Source organism: Pteropus medius, unplaced genomic scaffold, assembly GCF_902729225.1.
Source record: "Pteropus medius unplaced genomic scaffold, Ma_sr-lr_union100, whole genome shotgun sequence".
Classification (NCBI taxonomy): domain Eukaryota; kingdom Metazoa; phylum Chordata; class Mammalia; order Chiroptera; family Pteropodidae; genus Pteropus; species Pteropus medius.
In genome coordinates this window covers 55,878,091-55,888,319 of record NW_024344378.1, presented here as the reverse complement: position 1 = coordinate 55,888,319, position 10,229 = coordinate 55,878,091, and positions in this window count along the sequence as shown.

The following is a 10,229-nucleotide window of genomic DNA, read 5'->3' as shown; positions in this document are numbered from 1 at the left end:
ATTCTAAAATTAAAAACAGAGACTATCCTGTAGACCGTATATTTTGTTTTGATTGTAGACTTTGATAGTACCAGGTGCTCAGACTCCTCCAAGAATTGGAGAAACTATTTCTCCACTTACAACACTTCCATTCCTAGAATGCGGCCTTAATAAAAAAATTTGGTCTGGTTGAGATTAGTTGCTTGAAGTAGGAGGGACCAGCCTACGTGGGCATAAAGGCTCAGTGTAAATCTCTCCCACACAGACCCTGGAGGTCCAGGTCTCTCAAAGGAGAGTGGCTGTGGTTCTGGAAAAGCCTTTTCAGAAACATGGGCTAAAAATGGGATTTTTTTTTAAGAAAATTCTATAGAGAGACCTAACAGATGATGATTCAAATGTCAAGAAGCAAGTGTAGAAGCAAGGAAGTCCATCAGCAGATCATCGCAAAATCCAGAGAAAAGGTACGATGGAAACGAAGATGTGCCACAGGTGGCTGGATACAACATTTAAATCTGAAATTCAGAAGAGGAGTCAGAATTGAAGACAACGTATATAAGGTCAAACTTTAGATAATGTTTAAAGCCATAGAGTTAGAAAAGATAACTAGTGCATGAATACTGACAAAGTGGTAAAGGTGTCTAAGACAAAACTCTTTCTCCACTTACAACACTTCTGACACCAAACGTGTGAGTTTATCACAAGCAATTCTCCGATTCTCTGCGAACACCAACTAGGTGTCTTACAATTTAGTTCATTTCTGACAATGACTGCCTGCAGTTAGTGCAGACCTCACAGTTTAGGGTTTTGGTCCCACAAGACTGGCCCCCGATTCAGATGCTAGTCACAGGTATTGAGTGTCCAGGGTACTTCTGTCCAAATTGGCTGCAAATCAAAGGTCCCCACATCCCTCTCCTTGAATTCGATAATTTGCTATAATGGTTCACAGAACTCAGAGAAACATTTTACTTAAATTTACTGTAATATTTACTGGTTTATTATAAAAAATATTACAGATGAATAGGTACATAGTCAAAGTCTAGAAGAATCCTGAGCATAAGACAGGAGCTTCTGCCCCTGCGGAGTTGAGATGCACCACTCTCTGGCACATGAATGCTTTTGCCAATCCAGTCTCTCCAAACCCAAGCATTTAGGGATTTTTATGAAGGCCTTATCACATAGATGTGATTAATTATTAACTCAATTTCCAAACCCTCTCCTTCTCTAGAGGATAGGAATGAAGTGAAAGTTCCAAGCTAATCATGGCTTAATCTTTCTGGTGACTAGCCCAAACATTGCAGCTATCTAGGTACCCACAAAAGTCACCTCATTAGAATGAAAGGTGCTCCTATCACCCAAGAAATTCCAAGAGATTTAGAATCTCTGTGTAAGAGGCTCCTATCATCCCAATCACTTAAGAAATTACAAGGATTTTAGGAGCTCTGTATCCCGTGGGCAGAGATCAAATATATTTTTTTTTCTATTTTGTCACAAAGTGCAATGACTGAGCCCTGGGAACTCCAACATTTAGAGGTCTTAAAAGATGAAGCCCTGATATTCTAAAATTGGTACAAGAGGCTGAGGTTCAAGAACAAAGTTGGCATTGGAACTCCAGGAATCATAGTGCAGACATTCCTCTGGTTAATGAGAAAGGGAAATCCTATTGATGAAGAATAAACCCAGATAATCTAGCAAGAGTGGCTGTTTAGAGATGCCCAAAGCTACAAAATCATGCCCAGTAAATAACAATGGTAATGAGAATACCAAATCATGAAGGTCTAACTAAGGATTCTTAAGCTCCTTGGTCTCAGGAGCCCATTACACTCTTAAAACTTATTGAGGTTTTGGTTAGAAGAGTCACATTTATCAGTGCTTAACATATCAGAAATTAAAACTGAAAATATTAAGCATTAGAATAATTGGTGTCATCACTCATCATGTAACCTCCAGAAAACTCCAATGTACACATTTTAAAGAATAAAAGTGACATCTAGTATTGCTGCAAAAGCCTTGAGGATCCCTGGACCTTATGTCACAAACCACTCATCTAAACAATAGTATAACAGTGGAAATCGGGTGAGGGGTATTTAAGAAATAGATTAACAATAATATGACTAATGGACTGTGGAACATGGTAAGGATGGCTGAGGTATCTTACAAGACACCCAGATGTGGGCCTAGAGACTGGCTGTAGAGTGGTATCTTTCAGTGATATTGGGAAGTGGTTTTCAAAATGTGGGTTGTGGCCTATTAGAGGGTGGATCATTCCATTAAATGAGTGGCAACCACCACTCTTTTAAATGAAATACACCAGAATATAAAATATCACGAATTGTTTTATATATGTATATACATAAGTATATGAATACTGAGTCGAGTTGTAAAATATAGCCACTAGTATGAATCAAGTTTCAGAATCCTTGAGCTAAAGAACACTAAAAGAAACAGCCTCCTAAGTGGTGCCCTTGCCTCTACTCTTATATTTTATTCCAGAATGACTTTCCAAAATATCACTCTAAACATGACAATCTTTTAATTAAAGTCTTTAAATGGCCTCTCCCCAATTACTATAGAACAAAATACAGACACCCTAGTATGGTATAGAAGACCCCAGATGGGGTGACCCCTGCTACCTCTCAAGTGTTAACTCTTGACATTCTCCCTCATATACTCTAGTCTCAAGTCAAAAAGAACACCTTTCAAATCCCCAGCTATGCCTTGATTTCTCTGGTGTCTGTATGAACTGTGCCCTGTCATATCATCTCTTTTGCCTAGAATTCCCAACATTCTCACATCCCAAGATTCAGCTCTCCCAGGTGTAGTGGAACATGACCAGATCCTCACCAAACCTTCCTCTTCCTGAGCACACAAGCAAACAACATTTGCATGCCCTTTTGTATCTAAGTGGGGCATATGACCAGCTGTGGCCAGTGAAACACAGATAGAAAATGATGTGTGACACTTTCAGACCAAGTCCCAAAAATATTCTGTGCAATCCTCCATGTTTTCCCTCATCTTTCTTCAGACCACTGACAGAGAGGATCTCTGGGCCTCAGTAGATGTCAGAACTAGTATAACGAACACAATCCAATCCCTGGATTTTACCTGAGTCCAGAATAAATTTTTGCTATTTTAAAATATTAAGTTTTTTAAGAAGAAAAAATAAAAAAATATGAATAATAAAATGGCAATAATTGCATACCTTACCACATATAGTTTAAATATAAATAAATTAAGTGCTCCAATCAAACAACATAATGTGACTAAATGAATAAGAAAATAATACATAAGAAATCTTTCCATCTGCAATGACATGGATGGACCTAGAGGCTATTGTGTTAAGCGGAATAAGTCAGACAGAGAAAGACAAATATCGTATGATTTTACTTGTATGTAGAATCTAGAGAACAGGATAAACAAAACGGAAACAAACTCATAGATACAGAGAGCATTTTGATGGTTGCTGGATTGGGGAGAGGCAGAAGGGAGAAGGAGGGAGGGATTAAGAGGTACAAATTGGTAGTTACAAAATAGTCATGGGGATGTAGAGTATAGCATGGGGAATATAGTCAATAGTATTGTAGTATTGTAACAGCTATGTATGGTGTCAGATGGGTACTGGATTTATTGGGATGATGACTTCGTAAGTTATATAAATATCTAATCAGTATGTTGTGCACCTGAAACTCATATAATGCCATATGTACTGTAATTGGAAAAAATAAAAATATAAAAATTTAAAAATTAAAAGTAAAATATTAAGATTGGGGGCTGTGTGTTTTAGCTGCCCTCATTAATAAACTAGGTTTGACCCTTTGACATTTACCAAATTCTCTTGTCATTTTCCATGGAAGAGATTGAGAAATAGGCATTCCTCTTGGTCCTAAGTTCTTCTCACAGTCCCCACTGTTGCTAGATTCCTCAAATCTGTCCAGAGTCAACTATAGGCCTAGACAAGTAGAATGGAGCCATGGAATCTCACTTTGACTGACAGAAAGGTAAGAAGGATCACGTGACTTTCTACTGAAAGTAAGATCAAGCTTTCAGAGTGCAGGTGAGTATGCAGCTCCTGCTGCTGACGCTGCTGCTGTTGCCATTGCCAGCACTCAGCTTATCATCTGCAACCCCCTGAGGTTTCCAAAATGTTCTCATTTTCAGGTGTGCTTGACTTCACACACCAGAGCAGTCAAAGCCAAAGGTGGTGTTTAAAAGGAATTAGTTTTGTTATGGTATTGCTTTATTTTCTTTAATTTAAAAAGGCAATATAAAATTTTTAAAAATTCTCTGCAAACCACCCACAATCTAACCACTTTAAAAGAAAAATTTTCCTCTTCCCTCCTTCAGACATATTTTACATGGTTGTGTTTGCAGTGAACTCAGAATTTTTAGTCTCTGTTTTACTGAATATTTTATCATAACTTGTTTTCAGAGTCCTCAAATATCATCTTCATGGTTTTATAAAATGGCATTATGTCAGGGCAATAAAATTTTTAAACAATCCTCCTAACGTGGGATAATTAAGTTGATTCCTTTTTTTCAATATTTGGTATAATTATTGTTTATACAACAGAGTGCCTGCAACATGCCAGGCATTTTCTAAGTGTTCTTCATTTGTTAGCTCATCTATCATCGCAACTCAGAATTTAGGCTGCAACACCGTTATCTGCATGAAGAAACTGAGGCACAGAGAATTCACATCACTTGCCCAAGGTCATTCAGATAGCTGAGTGGGAAAGCTCACTCAGGAATCCAAGGGCATCTCATTCCTCAGTGTGCATACTGAACCACCACACTCCTTTCACTGCAGGTGAGAAAAACTGTCTGTGCAAATGTGGAGTTTTTTTCCCCTGGCAAATGTTTCCTTAGAATAAATTCGTAGGGTCTAAAATTCCTGGACCAAGAAATATGAATGCTTTTATGGCTCTCACTAAATATTTCCACACCATTCGAAAGAATTCTTTCTACTTCAAATTCCACTGGCAATAAATAATAATGCCAGTAGGACCATAACACTGGCCAACTTCAAGTTCTATTACCTTAAATTTTCATTTTGTTTTCTTAATAGCTACAAAATGATTTCTATAGGTTTTTTACATTAGATACTCTTTAAATACTAAAAATTATGGACACCTTTTAATCATTTCTTTACTAATTACATAAGCACTATTATTTGTTCATATTCCTTACACATCAAGTAATGTATTCTTGAGAGTACTTACATATTTGAAAAATAAGCTCTTTATGCCCTTTATCTTTTTTCCTTAATCTGTCAGATTTGATATAAATATTTTCTAGGTAGGTAGTCTTTTTCTCTCAATTGTATTATGTTTCATTGTATAGAAGGTTGCATTTGTTTTTGTTTTGTTTTCATATGGTTTTAGAGTGTATGTATCTAGTAGATTCTGTTCCCCTATTTCCAATATGAAGTAGCATGGTAATTTAACAGCAAAATGGCTTTTTGATATTCAAAATTCTTATTAGAAAAATAGCAATGAGGATAATATTGTATGTCCCATATGATAATTAAGAGGAAAAAAAATGAAATGAAGTTCCCGAACCCACCAGTGTACATCTATCTTATTTTTTTATTACTGTGAAGAGAATTTTTATTGATGGTGGTACAGGGGATTTTAAATCTTATTGATGATTAGAGTAAAAAAAATCTATTTTTGTCTATCTTTTATTATGCCACACATCTACATTTTGAAGTATAATAATAATAGTTGTTATAGTGATTGCTTTAGATTTTCTAGATACTCATGTCATCATTAAATCAGTTTAGTTTAGTTTATTTCAATAGTTATGTCTCACTTCTTTTGTATGTCTTATTACAAGACTTTTCAATAGTGGCAGTATCAGCCACTATTGGCAATTGTGGATGTCCAAGCACCTAAAAGTCTACTCTTCATCACGTAAGGATTGTGGGATGGTATTTCAAGATATTGTCTTCCCACGGTTATCTGTACCCCTTGCACTTTCTACACCCTTCAGCCAGCAGTGGCATTGTTTTTTTGTTTTTGTTTTTTTTTAAGAAAACTGGCACACCATGAAACTATTTTAGAGGTTTCTAGATTTCAAAAGCCTGTATTTTGTAGATCTCAAGCTCCAGTGATTATTCCATAAACAAAATATTTGGATAATTAGTAGAGAGCTTTTTTCCCACAAACCAGATTAAGACCTTCCAATCAGGAGGAAGAAAAGAAGCAATACTGATCCTAAGAAGGCAGCTGACTCTTGGAGAGGGAAATGACAGAAACTCAGGACTGGGTGGCAAAACACTGAGTGGAGCAATTTAAATTACTGAGTGGAGATGAATCCTTACATTTCTCTAACTGGGACCATCTGTTTCTTTATCCTGACTCTGTACAGTCATATTTTTCCTATTTAGTATTGGTCTACATGTTTCAAGGTACCATTCTGCAGCCTCAGGTGCTATGGAGGGAAACTTCTCTTCAGCAGAGAGATCTTGGCATGAGGCAAATTTCAGGGGGAAAAGGAGCACAAGCATTAAGACCTCCAATCCTTTGAGTGAGAAGGGTAAGGAGCCAAGTTCTGATTTCAAGGGTTAGTGACAGAAGTCATCGGTCCAAGGGTGAGATGGGCTGGCCATCTTCAGCTCTGTGCTCCTTTTTCCAGGTCCTTACCTGACCTCCAGCATCTGGAAGAAAAATCAAAGTTTCTCAAAGATATTCCCCAAAGAAGATTTTATAGAGTGCTTTTAGATCTTCTGAAATTTGCAAGCTGTCCTCAAGTGATTTTGTAGAACAACACACACTAGAATTATAAAATATTAAGTATTCATTTTTAAAATATTCCAATAACAAGCTTAAATACTTTTAGGTTCTAGTAAATGAAAGAAAATATGCTCTCTGAGTGGTTGGTCACACCCAGATGGTACCTAGCTGTGACCTACTGTATCCACAGTCAAACCATTAGGTCCACACACCCTACACTCGTGCGTATGCAGAGGCATTAGTTGTTAGAGGGCAGCGAGCCCTCGTTGTGCATATCTGGGAATACGGCTTCATCAGAATTCCTCCCACAACAGCTCCCAATCTCTCTTTACTGTCTAAGGTTGTTCAGGGGATGCAAGTGGTGAGGATTAAAGAGTAAATAACTTTATTGATTATTCCTATCCCGTTGCCTTCTCAGAAAGCTGAAATGGCTTCTTGGCTCCTTGGGCCTCAGAGAAACCTGTAGATCTATGCTTGTGGTTTGGGGTTTGTTCTGCTCTCATTGTGAGCCAAACCTCCAATAATCTCTGTGCCCCCCGTGGTTATTATTGATTTACGCTGGCTATGAAACAACAGACTTAGACAGCAGAGTGAATGCAAGTACAGTGGCATACTAATGTCAGGACTGGGACAGTTCTGTCTTAAGGAATAGAGCTGTGAGTGCAGACCTACTAGGCTCTCAATTAAGTATTTGATGACAATTAGATGATTTGTTTGTAGTATTTTGAAGGTTTATGTGTCCTCTCCAACACCGGATTTGCTTTTGTATTTATAAAGTGGTGATTAGAAGCTCCCTTTAGATGTCTCAAAGGGCAGTATCTCCCAGCCCACCTTCTCTTCTGACTTCCAGGGTCCTTCTTCCATTTTTGCCACAGCAAAAATTGTGAAGTTTTTTTCAGCATCTGCATAACTTTCCACCAACATTACACTAGTGGAGAGAAAAAAAGTTCTCAGTGTTCTCTTACTTCCTCAACTTCACAATCTCTCATTTCTGTGAGCATTTTACTGTGTTCTCTCCTCAGTCTGTATGCCTTTCACATATCATCCACCTGTGCATTCTTCAATGGCCCGTAAGACTCAAGTCAGTAGTCATTCACATTCTGTGAAGACATTTCCAATTCCATCCAGAAACCTTGCTCTGTGTGCCTCCTGTAACATTTGTAAATCTCGACATAATAACCATTAAAGCACATGAGTTCTATTCTTTTAAATATGCAAACATCTTCCCTGCTGGAAGTCACCAGGGGAACAAATTAAATTACTTTTATTCTTGGGTTTTCATACACTATAAGCAGAGGAACAATTTGTTCAATTAAAACACTGTATGTGGCAAAATATAAACTTCAGAATTAGAAAAACCTCTCTACCATTGAAAAGTTACCATACTCTCTTCATCCAAATTGTCTCACAGATGCTCCAAATCTGAAATTAATATATTCTGAAGTAATTATCTTAATTGCCCAGTGTGTAAAATATATGGAACTTAAGATATTGTCAAATAAAATCTGACATCTAAATAACTAAATTGTGGAAGAACTGCAAAAACAACCAAAAACAATTAAAAATGACAATAAAAACATACCTATTAACAATCACTTTAAATATAAATGGACTAAATGTTCTAATCAAAAGATATTGGATGGCTGAATGTATTTTTTTTAAAAGACTCATCAATATGCTGCTTACAAGAGACTCACTTCAGATCGAATAACACGCAGAGACTGAAACCGAAGAGATGGAAAAAATATTTTATAAAAATAGAAAAAAAAACTTGAGATAGCAATGCTCACATCAGAAAATAGACTTTAAAACAAAGAGTGTAAAAAGAGACAAAGTCTGGCATTACATAATAATAAAGAGGTCAATCCAAGAGAAGGCTATAACATTTGTAATTATTTATGCACCTAACATAGGAGAACCTAAATATATAAAGTAAACATTAACAGACATAAAAGGGAAAATTGACCGTATTACTAGGAGAGCAGGGAACTTTATACCTTACTTATATAGATGGATAGATCATCCAGACAGAAAATCAATAAGGAAACATTGCCCTTGAATGACACATTACAAGGGATATATTTAAATGATATATGTAGAACATTTTACCTCAAAACTGCAGAATACACTTTTTTTTTATATACGCATGAAATATTCTCCAGGATAGATTACATTTTAGGCCCCGAAACAAGCATCTATAAATTAAGAAAATTGACATCATATCAAGCATCTTTTCCAACCACAACAGTATGAAACTAGAAATCGATTACAAGAAGAAAACTGGAAAAAGCCCAAACATGTGGAGAATAAACAACATGCTACTAAGCAATCAATTGGTCAGTGAAGAAATCAAAAAGGAAATTTTAACAACTACCTTGAGACAAATAAAAATGAACACACAACTTTCCAAAATACATGGAATGCAACCTAAGCAGTTCTAAGAGGGAAGTTCATAGTGATATAGGCTTACTTCAAGAATAAAAAGAAATTTCACATGAACAATCTAACTTTGAACCTAAAAGAACTAGAACAAGAAGAAATAAACAAAACCCAAAGTGAGTAGAAGGAAAGAAATAATAAAGATCAGAAGAGAAATAAACAAAATAGAGCTTTTAAAAAAAATCAATAGAAAAGATCAATGAAACTAAGAGCTATTTTTTTAAGATAAAAAAAAATAGATAAAACTTTAGCCAAATATATCAAGAAAAAAAAGAGAGGGCCAAAATGAATAAATTCAGACTTGAAAGAGAAGTTACAACAAACACACAAACACAACAGAGATACAGTTGACCTTTGAACAAAAGAGGTTTAAACTGTGTGGATCCACTTATATGTGAATTTTTTTCAATATAAAGTTGGCCCTATATATCCCTGTTTTATTCATCTGTAGATTCAACTAACCATGCATTAAACACAGTATTTTTGATTCATGGTTGGGAAGTCACAGATGTGGAGGGCTACTTCAAGTTATATGTAGATTTTTGACTGTGGATGGTGACCACATCTCTATCCTTTGCATTGTTCAAGGGTCAACTGTACAAAAGATCATAAAAAAAGAAATGAAAAATCTGAACAGATTACTGGTAACAAGTTAAAGCAGTAATAAAAAAAACTCCTAACAAATAAAAGTCCAGGACCAGATGGCTTCATAGATAAATCCTACCAAACATTTAAAGAATTAATACCTATTCTTCTCAAACTATATCAAAAAATTCAAAAGGAATTAGTGCTTCCAAAATTATTCTATGAGACCAGCATTACCCTGATACCAAAACCAGACAAAACATTAAAAATAAAAGAAAATTATAGGTGAATATCCATGATAAATATAGATGAAAATATTTTCAACAAAACATTAACAAATGGAATTCAACAATATGTTAAAAGAATCATACATCATGATCAAGTGAGATTTATTCCAAGGATGCAAGGATGGTTTAATATCCATAAATCAATCAAAAAATGTTCCATATTAACAAAACAAAGTAAAAAATTATATGATCTTCTCAATAGATGCAG